The sequence below is a fragment of the Lissotriton vulgaris genome, chromosome 7, assembly GCF_964263255.1.
Source record: "Lissotriton vulgaris chromosome 7, aLisVul1.2, whole genome shotgun sequence".
Lineage (NCBI taxonomy): Eukaryota > Metazoa > Chordata > Amphibia > Caudata > Salamandridae > Lissotriton > Lissotriton vulgaris.
The window spans coordinates 1,776,752,553-1,776,773,290 of NC_141695.1; the positions used below are offsets into that span (position 1 = coordinate 1,776,752,553).

The 20,738-nt window shown below is 48.1% G+C and overlaps 1 protein-coding gene across 3 annotated transcripts in view; it reads left to right on the forward strand.

The window, feature by feature from the left end:
• The first annotated feature begins 525 nt into the window (after window positions 1-525).
• LOC147706660 (putative ATP-dependent RNA helicase DDX6) overlaps window positions 526-20,738 on the forward strand; it is a 233,233-nt gene continuing 213,020 nt past the window's right edge. The window contains exon 1 of one of the 3 annotated variants that reach the window (XM_086933166.1): window positions 526-671. The gene's annotated coding sequence lies outside the window, so the exon portion shown is untranslated. Of the gene's footprint in view, window positions 747-17,014; window positions 17,035-20,738 lie in introns of those variants that run through there. The other 2 variants (XM_086933165.1, XM_086933167.1) reach the window with 2 other exon arrangements.

Sequence of the window (20,738 nt, forward strand, 5' to 3'; positions counted from 1 at the left end):
GCTGACACTGCAGGGGGGGTCTGCGTCGTCCCCTCGCGCCCAGTCTGCGGATGAGTCTGTCAGCCCAGGGCTGAGGCGGGCTCGGGCCGGCATCCTTCACCTGCTCGCTCTCTCATCCCGCTCCAAGATGGCGGCCGCGGTGCGCACACCTGCTGTCCGTCTTCAGTTTCTATCCCGATACAAACTTCTGTATCCCCCCCCCACAGACACAGTAGGTCGCCCCGTGTCTTCCTTCTATTCTCGTGACATTGACTTAAAACCCAGCAGGCTCCACTCCTGTCTCAATCCCGGGATTGACGACCCCTCCTCTCAGCCTCACTAACACCTCGACCCCGTCGAAGGCTTGCTTCCGGGATCGCGCGGGATGCCTGACACACGACAGGGCCCGGCTCTACTCGCCCATTACAAGATGGCTGACACCACTGCGATCACATTGGAATGTTTTGCTCAGCCCAATCCAAGACGGCTGTCAGGCAGCAGGGGTCTCGTGGTCCTTCTTTGGTGTCGCTGGCAGCAGCGCTGCGCTTGGACTACATCCCCCATGCTACCCCGCGGGGGCGGGCCGTCTCCCCGGTGACTGCTTTCACTTCCGGTGCGGAGGCCGCCGCTGCTGTTGTTGTGCTCTGCCTGCGGCCGCCGTTGGAAGCAGGAGCCGCCGAGGAGGAGGAGAGGTGAGCGGCCGAGGCCCGAGCATGGCCGGGGGTGAGCGAGAGGCCCGCGGGGGAGCCGGAGCACAGCGTGCGGAGGTGCGTCCTCGGGGCTGGGGGCCCTCGGGAGGGCGGCTGGAGTCAGGGGGTCCCCGGGGAGGGTCAGGGGCCCCAGGGGAGGGGCCTGGAGGGTCTGGAGTCAGGGCCCCCTGGGGAGGGCTTTTGAGTCGGGGGTCCCGGGGATGGGTGGAGGGTAGAGTCAGGGGCCCCTGAGGAGGGGCCTGGAGGGAAGAGTCAGGGGGGCCCCGGAGAGGGGTCTGGAGGGAAGAGTCAGGGGTGGTCCTTGGGAGTGGTCTGGAGGGTAATACGAGGGGGGCCTGGGGAGATGTTTGGAGGGTAGAATCAGGTGTCCCTGGGGCAGAAAGGTCTTAATGGTAGTCGGGGTGCTTGGGAGGGGTCTGAAGGGTTGAGTCACTGGGCCCCTGGGGATGGGTAAGTGGGACTGTAGAGCAGAGGCTGGGGGACCCTAAGGAGGTTTGGAGAGTAGAGGCAGAAGGCCCCTGGGGGGTAAGTGGTGTGGAGGGTAGGGGCAGGGGCCCCAGGGAGGTGTGGAGGGTAGAGCTAATGAGCCCCTGGGGTGGGTAGAGGCAAGGGACCCCTGAGGAGGTGCGAGGGGGTCTGGATATAGTCACAGGGGAGCCCTGGTGGGGTGTGAGGATAGATTCGGGGACCTCCTGAAGAGGAAGAGTCCTAGAGGGGTCTGTATGTGAGGTCAGGGGGGTGTCCTAGAGGTGACGGAGCAGAGGGGGTGGGCCGGAGGTCAGTGGATGGAGGAGCTCTAGAGAGGGGGTGGATAGGAGGGCGTCCTAGAGAAGAAATAGCGGGTAGGGGAGGGAGTTTGTGGAACTTTGTGTGTGGTGGCCTGGGGATATCTATAGAAGAATATGCTAGAGGTGAACGTGCTAAAGGGAGGACAGTCCTGGGTGGGTATCAGATCAGTTAGCACTGGGGATGTGAAGCTTGAGAGTGTAGGTATCAAAAGAGAGATATGGCGAGCTCTGGAGAATGGGTTACTGGGGCTTCATTGGGTGACAGTAGAGAGGAAGCCTGGGCTGAAGGAGCAAAGGAGAGCAGATCGTAGAGCGGGTGCAGGTTGGTGCTGCAGATTATGTGAAGGTGCAGGTCTTTGGGTGAATCTTTACAGGGGTGGAGGTAGCTGGAGTAGCCTGGTGGTCTAAGGAGGGGAGTAGAGATCAGGGTGTGGGTCAGGACCATAAGTGATGTGAGCTTGAGGGCTGTTGTGCATACCGTTCAGCCATATTTGGGGCACACGTGGTCCAAGTATTGCCCTGGGAGATGCAAAGCCACAGCCTCGTCCGGCTGCTCTCAGCTCCTCTGCAGACGGTCACCCTAGAATGCCAGTGTCGAGGAACCGGACGCTTCGTGTTCTGTTGACCCAAACCCCACTACACTTCCAGTCTTCCACAATAGACCCCAAAACAATTTATGCATTATATTGCATAAGGAGAACTGGGTATCAAAGTAACACATGCAACACTACATAGAAATCGAACTAAAAAATAGTAGAATTAAAGCTCCTCTTTCACTGACTACTGTTCAATCTGAGATTTGAATAACCATCTTGGATTCAGGGGCGCAGCTCCCATTGGTGCAGTGTACCCGGTTCCAGGGGCGGCAGTGGGCCCCAGAGTTGGCAGGGTCCCAGCTCCAAAAGCCTCACGAGCCCTTGGGGCGCATCTAAATAACCATGCTGGAGATGATTTGAAATTATCTCTTTATCTGGTCACATTTGTTATGTGTTGACAACCGGAGTTCAAAGACAGTCTAGTCTTCGGACAAATTCTTCTTTATTCTTTTAACGTGGAGACTGATATTTACTTTTATTTTGATTATTGCAAAGTGAAGGAATTTTGTTAGGGACTATCTGAAAATCTTGCTGGTGTGAAAGGAAGAGCTGTAGGATCTCTCATTCTTCTAATTCACAACCGAAGTTAAATGAAATTCGCAGATTTTTCAAAATAAAAGGCACAAATTAAGTGTTTTTTTCCAAATTCTAAAGTTATTATCGAAAAAAAGATACCAAGAGCTATAAAGCAAATCAAGACAGTTAGGTCCAAATGACTCTTATCAGCTGAAACCCAATTTCGACGCGTTATAGTTTGTGTTGTCGTTTTATCAGTAAAATTGTATCTGTGCAAATTTAGTGGTCATTTCAGAGTATTGTTTTGTAAATTACAGTTGGTACCGCACCATGCTTTAGTAATATATTTGTGACCGTGTGTTCCTAAATGCAACACCAGCTACACAGTACCCCCTTAATGCCCTCCTGCGGAAAGGGGTGGCCTATTTGCAACACCTCCCTTTGCGTGATGCTTGGATTTGACAGAATCCCTAGGAGTTCATTCTGAACATAGTTCCAGCGCACACTGCCTACCAGGGTGACAGGAGCTCCCACAGCACTGGGAGCTTGCACTTCACTTCGTCTGACTCCCTCCACTGCAAGAATCTGGCCTTGAGCAGCAGAATCTGCTTAAGCCCCCCACTGGGGTCCTGCAAAGGCCTCATTGTGCACCGAATGACTGGCTGGGCAGTCCGACTCCTCACTTTTGTAAATGCAAGGTTTACCAGTCGGCCATGGCTACCTCACTCCACTAGATGTCCAAGAAGAAGTTCTGCCCATGCTGCTGGGTGGTTTATGAAGACAAGACGGTCACAGTAATCACTTGCTTCAGCCTGACTGGGTCATGGCAGGCAAAAGCAGTTATCAAAAGAACATAGACTTTCTTAGGACAAAGAGCTGGAACTGGAAACATTAATTATTTGCACAGGAAGTTTGGAACAAATTCTTGGGGTTGCTAAGTCACCGTTTTCTTTATTAAAACCAAAATTAGAAACAGTTAACCTTCTGAGGCCTGTGGAAACTGGCCTGAATCTCAAACAAGATACTGCGATACTGAGAGGGGGGAGACTTGAGTAACTGTTCTACGCTGTAATGAAGAAAATGTGGACAAGATCACAACTGGGAGTGCAGAGTTAAGGGCCCGTCTTGGTTCTCAGAGCCCAGGGACGAGTTGAGCCATGGGAACATTTATCATGGAAATTGCGCAACACATATTATGCAAAAATGCGATTGACTTCAAAATTAAAAAAAACATAGGGGGATATTCTCAAGAACGTGTAATAAACATTGTAAAATCAGCGTAACACAACTTTGCATATCGAAGTCTATCGCAACAAAATAACACCACTTTAAGGTTTTATTCCCAACCCGGCGGCACCATGCAGTAGTAGCAGTATAACGCGCCAAATGACTGTGTAAAAACCAATGTGATAGAAAAAATACAAAACACGAATGTGAAAAAAGTTGCGCTGCCCCAAATCGCGATACAAAAATCAGCGACAACAAGCGACAGGCCTGCAATTCCCACGTGTCATACCGGGAAATGCACTATTAAAGTAACCAAAAAACACACTAAAACCAAATCAAACTGTGTTGCACCATGTATGCACCCGGACATAGTGCAGAGAACAACCCAAACCCCACAAGCCCCACGGGGGACCAGCCAGGAACCTCTAGGTCGGGGAAGGGCAAGGAGAAGAGGAAGACGCGGTTCAGTCCGCAGGAAGACTGGATCATCGTCACAGAGGTGACAGAACACTACCAACAACTGTTTGTCACCTCCACTGCGTCCTTGGTAACACAAACGGAAATATGGCAGTCCATTGTCAACAACGTGAATGCAGTCTGAGTGTCGAGGAGGTCAATGGAGGATGTCAAGGGGCGCTGGCATGATGTGCAAAGCCAAACCAAATGGAAACTCGATGCCAACAGGAAGGCAGCAAAGGTAACTGCAGGTGGGAGTCCTGCACCACAGGAGGAGCTGGATGAGCTGGAGGAAATGGTGGCCACAGTCATCAGTGTGGAGACGGTGCAAGGAGTCGGGAGCCCAGACACAGCTTGACAAGACCTGACCCAACAGCAACAGGGTAATGACCCGGGACTGGGGGGACAGAGGGAGATGGGCACAATGGCACCCATGCACAATCAAGTGTAACCCACTGCACATCACAATGATTGTGGAACATGTCCCTGATACCCTTGGCACACTGCAGCACACATACAAACACCAAGTAGGCCCATGTCCACTATGTGCACAAAAGCCCCCCCTCCCGGTCACCAATCTCACAACCTACCTATGCACATGTGCTGAATGCAGCACAGCCGCGGGTCTGTGTGCCACACTGACAACTAAAGCAACTCTGCATGACAGATAGCATGGCTACAGCCGAAATATGACATGGTGCACGACACAACACTGAGGTGGTCCTGTGTGGACCACATCCTCAAAGCAGCACGTCCACTCTGACACATCCTCGTGCACATACAACCCTTGACGTCAACATCACATCTGCAGACAAACCATGCACAAGAGCACAAAATCTGTCCAAAAGCACAAATGACCAAAGTAGTCAACACCTCGGCACCCAAAATGCACACAAGACAAAAGCACACCGCCATAAAGGGATAAGGGGCCGCGGCAGGTGCGACTCAACTACAATGCAGCACACACACATGGCAATCACAGCACATCAACATTGTCGACAATGTGGTACAAAGTGCAACACTTACACCACAGGACAGAGGACACTACTGGTTTCGCTTGTGCGCAGAAACTGGCCAATCACATCTGGCATTGTAGGAAACTGTGATATGATAATGTACGCGTACAACCTCACATCCGTCATGTAGTCGAAATGTCCACTGTCTCCCATCAAATAGCTAGCTCCTCCAAAACCGTCACAAAGTACATTGTCATGTTGTCTGTCCGGGAACATGTACAATGGTGTCAACATACATGGGACACACTGTTTACGTGAATCTCACATTTACCTTGCAGAGGGACCATCGACACCTTCTGCAGAGCAGACCAGTCATGTCTTCAGTGATGATGAAGAGGACACCCTGGTCATCTGCACCTTCACCCTCCAACGTATCGTAGACTGCCTCCACACCCCACCTCCAGGAATAGGTCAGACCAGCTGCATCGAGGTGACCACACCCCCTGCACAGACCACACAGCAGGAAGCACACACCACCACGGCTGGCTCACAGGACGCCCATGACCAACACATGGCTTTCCAACGCCGTGTTAGAGTGCCATGAGAAGATGGCTGATCAGCTTCGGGTGGGGTTCGACCTCATGGCAGCCAAACTGGATGCCATACGTGGGTTTTTAAATCCCATGTCCCTAACGAACACCCTCTGTCCCCTCCATACTCTCCAACAATCCTTGGCTGATCTCGCTGGAGCCATTAGTCGGATACAAGAACTGTCTAGTCAGACAGGCTCCAGCGATGACAGCACAGAGTTGGCACAGATGCGGTGGACAATGGAGACCATGGAACCGATGCAGGCTGGAAGTATGGCTGCCACTGCTGCACACCAGTGAGATGTAGCTGGGATCTTCTATGCCCTGCAGATCCTCATCCTGCCATTGCTGCCACTGATCCGGTCCCAGATGACAGCTGCAGGAACCTCGACACATCTCCACCCTCTAATGTGTCATTGGCACATAGTAATGCAGCCCTACCACCTCCGCCCCCTGATGTGTCAGTGGAACACAGTGATGCAGCCATAACACCACCACACACACCTGACACGCCACACACAGAAGACCTATCAGAGGAGGAAGATGTGGGTGGTAATGACCTTGTGAGGAAGGAGGTAGTAGCATCCATCCCTGCTATACGGCCTGTCCCAGCCTGGTTCAGCCCTATGCATCATGCCATGGTACAACACCTCCCACTGTCCCCCTAAACACTATGCGACAGTCACCTGAACCTCGACATGGACTGCCATATGTGCACTGGTTACCAATGACACAGCAATCCGGCTGCAGACTGAACTCTTCCTCTTCTGATTGACTTTGCATTACCCCAAGGACTCTGGTTGGCCCACCACTGGGCAACCATGCAATGTGGGCTTGGCATGGCCATGTACTGCTGCAGCTCCGACACTACACAGAATGTGAATAAAACATTCCAAATCACACATATGTCATGTCTATGTTCACTCATGTATGAAAGTATGGCTGAATGTAGGGACGTTGATTGCACCAAAAGGTACACCCAGGTAATGTCATCAATGTGCATATTTGAGCCTGACCCACATGGCCAATTAGATGACTGTGAAGGTGTGAATTAGCTGTACCCTAATTGCACATGAACAACAATCTCGCAACCCCCCAAAGTAGACCCACGTCCATGTATTAAATAGTGCTGTGTGTAGTAAAGGGGAGTACGGTAGCAGGCCTGAAGTAGTGTCCCCCATCACATGTGGCAACAGAATATCTCTTGGCATAACCTACTGTCACATATCTGTGGACACAGCCTGTTATGATGGATCACATCGATCCACATGGAAAGGAATTGGAGACCATACTCTCACTGCAGAAGACACGTAAGAGCACAGGTCTACCTGCAACTTTCACAACCACAATGTCTGGCTCACAGCGGTGGAGCTAGCAATAGGGACTCGCCCCTAAGTGAAATGCATCAGTCTGTCCCTTCCTGTGTATGGACAATGCTTATTGAGGTAGATGATTTGTCATTCTAATCATCACAGTTGAACACTAGTGAAGTTGCATAGACTTTATTGGCATGTGCTTGTCAGTACAGGCAAGGGCTACAACATGCGGATACATACTTAAGACACAGGCAGCATAGGAATGTATTGAGGTGCAAGACATGGGGGGGGGGTAAAAATGGACACCAATCATTACGGATGACAATGGTCTCAGCCCACCTTGCCTTGCTGGACGAGTCATGTGATGTTTGGCATCTGCTCATTGCCCTGTGTCAGGGAACAAGACTCACAACCCACGTGGTCTGCATAGTGCTGTATCCCCAGACTGCGGCAACTGTCTGCTCTGCTGACAGTGAGCAGATGAAAGGGTTCAACGTCACATGTAGTACGACATTGCCATGTGTATATGCTCCATCCAGCAGTATGTGAGTTATTTTTGTTGTTTTTGTTTTGTCCTCATTTGCCTTTAACCCTCTTGAGAAGAAACCAACCACCATTCGTAACCCTACTAACCTAGTTCAAGAGTCTTTGGCAATTTATTAACTCAGACAAGGGTACGTTTAGTAGGCGGGAGGAATATCAAGGGGTGTGAGGATAGGTTTTTTACTCCACCTCTGTCTTTTCAGACCTGACGGACCATATCGGTGACTTGGCAAACCAAAACAGTAGTCCAAGGAGTAACCAAGAGAGGCATAATCATAGGACCCGGGGGGGAAAAAAAGAAAAAAAAAACCCGGGTTCTCTATCCCCACTGTATCAGTAAGTCCCAGAACGCGATCTTATTCTTCCTGCATGATCTAGCCATGTCCATCTTGGATACTTCATATAGAGAGGTCAACCATTCTGAGTGGGTTGGTGCAACTGAATCCACCCAATGATTGCATAGTTGTCTCCTAGCCATTAGGATTGCATAGAAAAGTAAAGATCTGGCGGGACCCGTGATGTAGTAGTTAAGGCCGAAGATGACTAGTGGCAGACTAATATCCAGTGATACCTTCAAGATGGACTCAAGAGTCTTCTTCACATTTTCCCAAAAGGGCCGAATGGAAGGACAGTCCTTAAACATAGGAACATCTGATGCTTCAGGCATCCCACATTTGTTACAGACTTTCCGTATCTGAAATTTCGGTAACTTGAGAGAGGAAAGATGCGCTCTATGAGCCGTGAACATATGATTTCGCTTCAACCAAGCAGGTTTAACTATTCTATGCAGGATGCAGAATGAGCCCCCCCCCCCCCCCCCCAAACCAGATCACACTGAACATCCATCTGCTTTCCCCATGACTCATCAGCGAGTTTAAAGACGCCATCCATTTCCTCCTCAATTGCCCAATACCACACTGAGACCTCCTTTTTACCCGCCGGTCTCACCACTAACTGTTCTTCCAGTTTACTGGCTTTCCCAAAAGATGTATTATGCCTAGCCTGGGCCCAGCTTTTCATCTGGATGTACTTAAATCTGGAAAGGCCATACCCCACTCTCTCACGTAGATCTTTCCAGGAGAGTAGAGATCCACCATTCGTCAAGTCTCCCCACATTGTGATCCCAGAATCTCTCACTGGTTTGATCAAGCTATCCTGGAAGCATGCGAGTGTGCCTGGGGAGTCCCACATTGGTGCTAATTTTGAAAAGTAGCTAAGCCCCACTTTGCTTCTTATTATGGTCCAGTTTTTTACCATCAAATGCAGAACCTTTATTTGACTTTTTTTTTTGGTCAAATTTGCTCTCCGAACTTAAACATAAAACCTTCTTCCCATAACCCTGCCCCCCCCTTAACATAGCCCGAAACATCTCACCTCCCACTGTACTAGTGGTCATTTTCAACAGCATTCTTGAATGTGAGAGCTGAAATGCCCAGGCATAGTATTGCAAGTCGGGCATTGCCAATCCACCTTTATCCCTCTTCCGCCTAAGGTTCTTCCATGCCAACCTGGTGGCTCTATACTTCCAAATAAAGGAATTTAATTCTCGTTCACATTTTTCTATCTGATACTTATCAAAAGACAGCGGGATGGTGTTGAAAAGAAATGTGAGCTTAGGGAAGATTGACATTTTTACTAAATTATTCCTCCCCAAGATTGATAAGGGGAGGTGATCCCACAATTTCATCTGCTTTTGACAGTCTTTAAAGACTATATTCTGGAATATTGTCAACCTTCTGTATAATTCTGATCCCCAGATATCGCATGGTAGACCCGACTTGAGTTGTGTGTCTTTTATGTTCCATGCCATTATTTCGGTTTTGCTAGCATTAATTTCATAAACTGAAACTTGGCCAAATTCCTCCGCACGTTTAATGACTGTGGAGAAGGCTAAATCCAGGTCGGCTGTTACAATGAGGATGTCATCTGCGTACAGGGCCACCCTCCTCTCCCACTCTCCAAATTTAAAAGAAGTGATGTTATGATCTTCCCTAAGTACCTGTGCGACTGGTTCGACGTACAGGTTGAAGAGCAGCGGGAAGAGCGGGCAATCCTGTCTCGTACCCCTGGTGATCTTAAATATGTCTGTCGGGGTTCCATTGACTAGTAATCTAGCTGTCAGGCCTTGTATATCAATTTTATGGAGCAGCAACATTTTTCTCCCAGATTGAATTTCCTCATGACCTCAGACATGTATGCCCAATTTACCCTATCAAAGGCTTTGGTTGCGTCTTGGGTTAAAACAGCCAGAGGGAGTGTAAAAGTAGAGCTGATATCAATTGCGCCTACCAAATCGTAGGTAAGATCCGCTAATTGGCGCCCTTTAACAAAGCCCTTTTGGTCTGGGTGGATGATGCTATCAGCAACCCCCCCCCGACCTATTTGACAAGATGGCAGGTAAAAATATATAGTCGTTATTAAGGAGCGGGATTGGGCGGCAAGACCCACAGTTAGTTGGGTCTTTACCGGGTTTCAAGATCAGTACGACCGTAGCCTTACTCCACGAACCAGGGGTGTTTTCTCCCTTCAAAAGTATGTTGTTACAAACTTTGACAAGTACTGGGATGATAATCTCTTTAAAAGAACGATATAGCTCCCCTGGAAGACCATCTGGGCCTGCCGCCTTCCCTCTTTTAGACTGGTCAGTGACCCTTTTTACTTCCTCTTCTGTTATTTCCTGTTCCAGATCTGATTTTTGATCATCCGGGATGGTAGGTAGGATGATCTTCTCCAACCAACTTTTGCTTTCATCGCCATCATCAATGACAGATTTGTTGTATATATCTTGGAAAAAGTCGCGGAAAGCCAAACCATTATCTAGATAGGAGAAGCGAGGTGATAGCTCGTCTTCTACCTTAATCTCTTTTATGTGATTACGCACCTGGTCTATTTTTACTTTCCAGACAAGTAATTTGCCAGCCCCTTCACCAAATTAAAAATGGGAAATTTTGCTTGCTTTCCATCTACGAGTAATTCTCTCTTGGAGAATACTCTCCAACTGTTTTTTAAGCGAGTCTATTTTTTCCAGATCTTCCTTTGGATCTATTCCTATTTAAGTGTTCATTTTATGCTCTTTCGTTAATTTCTGCTTCTATGCCCATGGTAGCTTTCCTAAATTTCTGTTTTCTAAAGGTTGCTCTATTGGTGATGCAGCCTCTCCAGAAAGCTTTGAGTGTCCCAGACAACAGAAATATTAGTTGTATCTAAATTCACCTCAAGAAAATGTTTAAGCTCAGAGAAGAAAAAATTTATTTCATCTTCCTCCAGCAAAATGGTTCGATCAAAGGACTAAGATCTAGTCTGCGGTTGCTGTATGAAAATTAGGCATTAGGAAATTGCAGAGTGGTCCGAAAGATGTGACTGCAGATATTCAATATCTTTAACTAGTTCTTTAAGATTATAGATGATCAAGGCATAGTCAATTCTAGACTTATGTTTATATTTCAGATTTCTGAACGAAACTCCCAGTTGATCCCCCGCCCATTTTTTCCATATATCAGATAGGCCAATCTGGTCCATGATTGTCGAGCAACTGCCGAGATTTAGAGGGGACTGCTGCCCTGGAGTTTGAGGATTTGTCCAGCTTAGGATTCAACACTATGTTAAAACCGCCTACCCAAATTACAGGATCTGGGAAGTCGATAAGATGGCGGCGAATGGTATTTAGACAAGAGGGATCGTCCTGATTCGGACCATAGTATCCCACTAAAGAGAGAAATATACCTCCTAAAGAATTCCTCAAAATAAGCCATCTACCACTATGGTCTTCCCTATATTCCAATATTTGGGCATGGGCTTGTTTTTTAAACCAGAACACCCTTCTAATATTTGCCGTCTGATCAGTGCAGATAAAGACATCCACCCATTTCTGATTTTTTTTTAACATTTATTTTATCTCCGTTTTCAGAAGATGGGTTTCCTGGATGGCATTGACCTTCCAGGACAAAATCTGCAGTGAGGTCATGGTGTTTCTTCCTTCACTTCGACAGGTGTCCCGCTGACCATACAACGCCCGCAGCCTGGTCCTAACCCTCCCTGATCCCAAACGGCCTCATAGACTCCATCTCTGCAAACACTGCAGAGCTTTTGGTGTAAGTAGTACTGGCAGGGTCTCGGTGAATGCGGAATTTGTACCCTTAGCCCATCTGTTACACCCCCACCCTTTGGGAAACCGATCCCTTATTACTCTGGCCTGATGAATGACCAGGTTTACGTCCTGCAACTGTTCTCCCGACCCCGTTCCCCTGTGTTGTCTGTGCCGATATGTTAAAGAAGATACAAAACCTGAAGCCAACCCACCTCATTGTGTATTAATATGTACTTTCTCTATAGAAAATGTTTTCCCTTTTTTCCCCATCTTTTCTTTTCTTCCTCGACCCCAAATCCGTACTGTAATTGTTTTTTTAAATTATTTTTTTCTTCTTTTCTTTTCCTTTTTGCCTTTTCCTTCCTTTCTTTCCCCTTTCTCTAAATAAAAAAAAATTGTATTTGTTATTCTTCGCTTCTCACATTTCGCCTTCCCCTTTCTACCCTTCATTTGGCGAAATACTACACTAATTGGCCATCAAACCATCCAACCAATTTAACGCATGCCTTCCAATAATTGATTTTCTTACCCCAATGCCATTCCCGGAACATACAAAAACAGATTACGGGATTTGAGAGGGATTAAAAGAAAGGATTCAAGAAGCCTCTATCTCCACAAAGTCAGGCCTCATAACAGAGCAGATTGACCCTACCAAACCCTAGTCATTGCTTCCCAGGAGATTCATTGCTTAGGGGATCTAGTAGCTCGTCTGTCTCATATGAATATCTGATGTTGTACATCTTGTTATTGAACATCATTTTTAGAAAAGCGGGAAATTTCTGTTGAACTGTAGCACCCACTTTACTAAATTTGTCCATCCTTTGACCTAATTCCCACTGGCGATCTAGTGTAACTTTAGATAAGTCCGAACGCACCTTAAAGGAGAAGTCGGAGCCTCTTAAAGATTTGGCCTTCAGGGCCAAATTCAAAATCTTCTCCTTAACCGCATAGGTAAGGAAATTGATAAGTATCTTCCTAGGTTTAGATATGCTGGTATTTAGGCGAAAAGGGTCTTTGTGAATCCTCTGGATATCCTTCTCCAAAAAGCCCACCGACTCCTCGAGATTTAAAGTATCCTTAAGCAGTGCAACAACAAAGGTCTTAACCCCTTCGATACTCATGACGAGCTCAGCTCGTCATGAGGTACACCTCTCGTACACTCATGACGAGCTGAGCTCGTCATGAACAATGGGAATCAATCATTGTCAGCGCACGGGGTAAATCTGCACCACACCAATGGTGTTAATGTCTGCCCCTTCCTTGCCCTCGGGAATCTTCAAAATAAAAAAGATTATTTCTACTAGAGTTGTTTTCAAGTGTGTCTGTTCTATCCCGTAGAGCATCTCCATCTCTACGTAAAGTCTGAATTTTTTTTCTCCGCAGACGCCAGATTTGCCTTAAGCTCATCAACCGAGTTCCCCAAGGATTCAGTCCTTGAATTTAGTAAGTCTACTTTTTTTTCAAGGATTTCACATGCCGCTCTAATCTTGGTCTGGTTATCTGCTGACACTGCAAAACCTTGTTTTATGTCTTCTTTTAGAGAAGCAAAAAGAACTTCTATCGAGCTCCCAACTGAACTCTTTCAATCTGACCCTGTTGCTTAGTCTGCTGTTCTAGGGTTATCCCAAAGACTTCCAAGGACCTGGGTGCTGAGGGTGACTTAGAGATTTCAGAAGTAGTGGAGCTGGAACTGGAGTACGTAGGCTTGGTCATACTACTAGCGATTTCGGGGGGGCTCTTTAGATTCCATAGTGGCAGAGTTTTTATCAGGAGTGAATGGGCTGTGCGGTCGGGGGGGCCCTCGTGTTTTGAGATAGTCAGGATCTGAGGATGAACCCTGAAGAATGAGCGTAGGGTTGGAGTGACTCTAACAGTATTAATTTTGGAGGGTCCTTTGGAAGAGCCTTTACTCCTGACTCCCTTTATGCTCCTCCCCTTCACCTGGTAATTCTGAAGAGCAGTGTTGTGGACAGAGGGAGTTTCTTCCTGTTGTTGAACCCCTGATATCTCTTGCCTCTGTTATAACCGTTACATCTTTCGGGGTGCGCTGCTCTTTATCCTGCCCCTCAAAACTACCTGACTGTGCAGCTTGTCAGGGTGTGTACTCCTCCCCCCCCCCTCCCTCACCCCCCCTTCCCCTTCCTCTTACCCCCTTTCTTACTGGTGCTGATATTTAATATGGGGGGACCTGACTCTTATCGCCTGCTCCTGCACTGCTGTTCGAGACCCCTCTTGTAAAGAGGGGGTCTCGCTCTTACCACCTCCACCGCTAAACTCCTTTTTGCCCTCGATGTCCTCTTTGTCTTCAGAGCAGCATGCCTCTCCACTAACCACTCGAGGGGAAAAATGCGCCGATGCCGCCACCGGTATTTCTTCGGGCTCTGCCGCAATTCACCCGGAGGAGACTTTGGGCCGCAGCTCTGCGACAGTGTCTCAGCTCCAGGGCGGCTCCGGACTAGCGCGGCAAGAGGAGACGACGCGGGGGCCAGAGGACTCCTCGAACGCCGACACACACCAAGAAGGACTCCACAATAAATCAGCTCCTGGAGAAAAAAGGTGCGGCGGAACTACGCGGCTCGGCACACATCAAGAATGCCTCTAAACCAGGAGAGAGAGCGCTAGCATATAACGTGCACTACTGCTCAGCTGGCGGGCGCCATGTTTCCCCCAAGGCTTTGCAGTATGTAAGGTTTGTGCACCTTGCCAAACGACGCTGTGCAGCTCCGGCCATGGGACTGCATCACCTTGCACAGGTGTGTACTAACACGCGTAGGTGCACGCACATGCATTGTGAGTCAGGGCGAATGCAGATGTGTCCACTGTTGTGGTTGGATATGTGACCATTCCTCCGAGATGCAACAAGGTGTTGGGACCTGTGCTCGGTGTAGCTGCAGGAACGTAGTTAGTCGTCCATGAATGCGAGCGCAGCTTCATGGGCAAACTGTTCCAGAAGTACGTCGTTCTTGAGTTAAACGAACACGAGGGTGAGCTAATCCATTAACTGGTCTGGACAGATGTGCTCTGTGCACGCAGTTTAACCAATCCGCAACACAGCCCAATAGGGAGCGTCTCGATGTGGTCACTGCACACGATGACTTGTGCAATCTCCTATCCACTACTGCCAGCACAGACGCCACATATAAAGGCATCCTATGCACGGGTATCCCGATTAAACTCCTGTTCGTGGGCCAACAGGGGGCGCACACACAAGTCATAAGCCAGTTCAGCTACCATTGTGTTGGATAGATAGACCTCCATGGGCCACTAGAATGTGCATGATCGTCAATGGAACCAGGGCTGGATGCAGGTGACATACGCAAGGCGGAAGCTCACACAGTAACTGATCTGCAGCACTGCCATTGGCAGAGCTCCCAACAGATGCAGCATAGGTGCATGGTACAGTTCCACATGGCTGGAGTTGTGCATGTTCCCGGGATGGCCTGCCATTGCTTTTGTTGGTCTCGTAGTCCCTGCACTCTCCTGACCGGCGGCAGTTATGTGGATGATATGCCACAGCTCTGAGCAATGTGTCGTATGTGTGTGTAACGTCTGGACTTATGAGTTGTTTTTTACTTCAGTGTCAAGGCCATCCCATGCAGGAGTATCACAAGCATTGACTATTTTGTGTGGGGTGTGGACAAGTTGGTCTTTCATTAGCGCAGTTTGAGGTGTGGGAGTGTTCAAGATCCGGTATGGTATCTGTCTCGGGGGAGGAGGGGGGGGGGGGGTGGAGTGGAGAAAGACTTGCCGGCCTCATCACGACCAAGGTCGGATGTGCAGATGTCCTTCCGCCTTATGTATTGAGACAAAGGAGCTTTATTCCGAAATGTTAGTCTGACTTGATACTAGGCATTCGAATTATGGTGCACCAATAGCCACACACACACACACCCAGTTGGGATGTATGAGCCAAGGGCCCGAATGGCCTTGTGCTCCTCGTATGATCTATCTCTCTCTCCCCCTCCAGTAATGGGGTATCAGTGATCAATTAGCCAGCTTTCAGTCTGAAAACATTTAGGTGTTTTTGGTTCAGATTGAGTGAGCTTGGGTGGGAGTGAGCTGGGCTGGTGGCCTAGAAGGGTGATTCGAGCGAGGGATCCTACCAGTTGGTGTTGGAGGGTTAGTTGGGAGCGTTGATGTAGGTGTTGCTCAGCATTTCCACTTCTAGTTGTGACATTCCGGTCATGGTACGTCTGGGTTTAAGGTGATATTGATTGAAAGGGATAGTGTACGAAGTGGTGGAGCGTGAGGAGTTAAAGTGCATATGAGTGGCAGGATCAGTGCTTATCTTGGTTGTGTGATTAAGAAGGGAGTTGGGGCAGGTCTTGATGTCCTTTTGTAGCGAGGCGATTTCTTCCAGTATAGTATTGATTTTGAGTTCTAGACGGGTGATTATGGGGATCAGTTGAGATGTGGATGGCTCTAGGCCAGAGAGTATGGAAGACTGGTGGTCCTCGTGAGTTAGGATGAGGGTTGTTCAGGGACTGAAGATTCAGGTGTGGTTGTTTGGTCCGAATTTGCAGGGGAACTGTCTTTTATTTTGTTGTTGTTTTTTTTGTTCCCTCCGGCTTACTACTTCCGTCTAGCCATCCACGGCCTTCCTCTTTATCCCAAGGACTGGGCGTAATCATGTGACTTACATTCCGCTCTTTCCAGACCATAACCATATATCATATGCAGGCGTCGTCCCCATGATGTCAGGGGGGACCAAATATACGTTGATTATTCTTCATATTCTAAACTCGCCATACGCAGAGCGGATTTAATCCAACTTTCTCTGGTTGGGGGGCTCAGAATCCTTCCATTTCATAAAGATCTCCCTTCTGGCCAAAACCACCAGATTAAGAGCAAACCCATCTGGGGCTGTAGAGAGGTAATATTTCCTGCTTATTCAAGCCAAAACTGACCAGAGGGAGATCCACCACTATATGCATTTGGAAAATATCCGTCAAGGATTCTCCCACCTCTTTCCAGTATCTGCCCAGTTCTGCACACTAATAAAACATGTGCATATCATCCACCTTGTTGATGTGGCACCTCGGGCATGCTGGCACTGAGGTAGAATGGGCTGCGAATTTAGCGATCTTTTCCGGGGTATAACAAAACCTGTTTAGAACATAGAACTGGTTTTTCTTTAGTGTAGCAGGCTTAATGTATTTATACATTCATTTTACAGAGAGGTCAAACAAGCTTTCGGAATCTTGAAGAAGTGGAGTGGCATTTCAAGCAGCTACCTGCGGGGGAACTTCATGATCTACTGCATCCAAAAGGTTATTATACCAAAATGATACCTCCTTTTTTTCCTCAACAAAACTCTCTCTAAAATAGCTGCTCTAGCTCCCATTTGCCCTCCACCTCTCCTCTCTCTGCCTCAAACCAAGATCTTAACTGAAAATACTTAAATCGGGAAAATGTGGACCCAATCTTGTCTAAAAGTACTTACCAAGGGAGAACTCCATCCGAGTCTACCAGGTCCGACCACCTCTCTAACTCTGCTCTTCTTATCGGAATTGCCAGAGAGTCTCCCAGACAGGACGGGGTACCCAGTGAATCCCAGATTGGTGCAAATGGGGAAAAGTAGCCTATACCCCAGATACGTCTTAATTTATACCATATCTGAAGTGCCGCTTTTAGCACCTTAAGGCGTACCTTCTTGAAAAATCTTGGTGTCCCGAACTTATATAAAAACCCCGCCTGCCCACTTCTGCCTTCCGCTAGCACTAGTTCTCCTAGTAATCTACCCCATGAGGTATCTGCCGGTATAGATAAAAGCATCCTAATCCCTTTGAATTGAAGAGCCAATAAATATAGATTTATATCGGGTAGTGCCAAGCCACCTTTCAACAGTTTCCTCCGTAGATTTTTCAAAGATAACCTGGCGCATTTTTGCTCGCAAATGAAACTGCGTATCTTTCCTTGAATCTTATTGATTCTATCTTGCGTAAAAATGAGAGGGAGCGCACTAAAAAGAAAAGTCAGTTTAGGCAACACTGACCTTTTTACTATGTTGACCCTCCCGTAGATTGACAGAGGGAGATTTTTCTACTTAGCGAAAATAAACTCTATATCCTTTTCAATCTTTTTTAGATTAATCAAGGTAATTTTATTTAGATCTTTTACTATTTTTACCCCTAAGTATCTAAACTCCTTGGTTTCGGGGCCATAGCTATTCTTCAAATTCCAACACATGATCTCGGTCTTATCTGCGTTTGCCATGTAACCAGAGATCTTGCCAAACTCGAGCAGTAGATTTTCTAGATGAGGGATAGAGATATCAGGATCTATGGTGTAGATTATGATGTCATCTGCGTATAAAGCCATTTTACATTCATAATTTCCTGATTTAAAAGGCCTTATTGTATTGTTCTGCCTGATGGCCTGCACCAAGGGCTCAATGTTTATATTAAATAACATAGGGGACAGGGGACACCCATGTCTAGTCCCTCTCTGTATTTTAAGGCTCGGGGTAAAAAAAAACATTTATTAAGATTTTTGCCGAAGCTCCATTATAACAGTTTTTAGGTTTTGCCTAGCGGAAGCTGCGCTCTGCGCAGCTTTTCCGCGCAGGCGAAATCCTGTTGAGAACTGTAGTGTGGCTTTTGTTCGTCCCTCGTCCTTGATTGGCTGGCTCCGTAAACGGAGCCTTGCCATTGGACGAGGGGCCTGTCCGTCAATGCCGGACCAGACACGGGGGCGTTCCCGACATTCTTTGGCTTTTGCCGACGTCACGGGACGCCGGGAACGCCCCCGTGTCTGGTCCGGCATTGCCGGCACTACTGCGTCTCTTTTCCCCCGTTTCCCGCCCCGTGACTGGCCGGCCGGCCAATCCTAGCGCGGCCGGCCGGAAGTGCCCGCCCCCCGCAACAAGAAGGAAGACGGCAAGCAGTATGGCGGCGCCCGCGGGGCTCCCGTGGCCTGGAGGGAACCCCGGGAGATGCGGAGGACGTTGCCGGTCTGCTTGCTTTTTTTTTTACTTATCCGCATAAAATGCACCTTGGAAACGCGTCTTTGGCACATAATTAGCTTCCATTCATATTTCCGAGCAGCGATAATAAATGCAGGGTCTTTGCGGCTATGATCCATTCCACTTACACTTACGCACATCCGCTAAATACCACTGGTGCTCTGTTAAGCACGCACAAAGCCGCGCGCGCTCAATATCGGCTCCGGACATCTTGTTCTGCCTGTCAGAAATGATGACGATTGCAGGCTAGAAACGTGGCTATTTATTTCTGCGTGGTTCTCCAGAGAAAATCCTTAAGATTCGAAATTTGATTCCGGCGAAGGTTCCTAAAAGCAAATTGAACCGGCGCGGAAAGCAGTTTACTTTCATGGTCAGTGCACCGGCGGTAAAGAACGCGGTATCAAGGCAAATGTGTTTTACTGAGAGTCCCCAGCCGTGTGCGTTCATATTTTAGCCGGCGAGTTTCCCTGACTGCCTGCTTTCCAGAGGTGCTGTTTTCGAGCTCTCGAACTCATTAATGTTTCTTGCTGTAAAGGTGCCTGGCAAAGCTTTCAGGGTTGGATTTTAAACAATACGCGAACTACAAAACATAAGGAAAAGTGCTCAAGGTCTATCCATACAGATGGCATTGAAAAAAAAATTGAATGCTTTCTATTTTTCAAGAGAGCATGCATTCTATAATAAGGTGCTTCGCTCCGCCAGGCGGTTCGCGCGACTTCATAAACTATGGTCGGGTAGTTTGTATAAGTCACATTAATTCCGCCTCATTTTACGGACCACTGCGTGCCTATAATTTATTATGCCCAAACCACATCTCTATTATCCATTTCTGCGCCGCACCTGCTCCACTGCACTACTTTCATGTGTATTCTGCCCCCACCGCACTCCATAATAGGCCGCATAAGCAGCTCGCGCTCCCCTTGCCTGCAGGTTGTTAGCGCCGGGCTGGAGTCGGATCCATATCAGACTGAATCCTGAAACTGACTGACTGACATTTGCCTTAGCAGTGGCGGAGCTCTGCTGATAATGTCTGCAGCTGCTGGATTATTCCACATGCATCAGTCTGTCTGAACCTTTTTTTGTTCTTTATTCTATTACCAGAGCTCATCCGTTGGTTGCCCTAATTTAATAGGCTGGAAGTTGGTCAACATGTTTTCCTACGTTGACTGTATGAAGGGACACACTGGAGTTTGAAGTAGCTTCTAATACAGCTAAAAGTTGTAACCGGTTTTGGCATATGCCAAAGGCGGCCACTGAGCCTGTTTGTTTTCCAATAGAGAGGCTTCAGCAACCCCCTAAACAAGTGCCTATTACAACTGATGCTCCTAGGGCCTTTCATTGTGCAGAGCAGGTTGGCTCTGTTTTTACAATTTTGCTAATTTGGCTGTTAGGTTTGAGCACCTTGTCCTAAAAAACACAATACGTCCCTCACCCCTCACTGCTATTCTTCCTCAAAAGACAAAGCCTCTTGTACATGTTCTGGGCTTTATGGTTCTTTGAAAGCATGACTGGCAGGTGTTTCAGTCAGCCACATTTCCTGAAAAAGTCGGTGCTTGCATGACGCCAAGCACGGAAGGTGGAAGAATCCAATCCAGGATGCTCTGCCATCCAAAGTGGACAATTCTCCAAATGCTTCTCGTGGACACCATTGGCTTTAGTGAAACACGAAGATCTACCATGCTCTCATCACTTTTGTCACACAAAAGACGGCATCACGGGACCCTTAGAGTAGCAGTTAACCCCTTCAGTACACAGGGAGGCTTGGGCGGAGAGCCCGTGCTGGTACATCCGTGCTTGGGGTGGGTAAGGTGGGTTTATGGTGATCGGCACTGTTTTCACACCAGCACGCGCATATAATGTATGGCTACCTCGGGACCACACACACAAGTTAACCCCTTCAACACACAGCAAGGCTCTGCTGGAGAGCCCCTGCTGGTGCCTCACTAGTTTACCAGATCCCCAGGGGGCTGGCGACACGGTGGTCAGTGGCTGAGAGAGGCCGGCGATGTC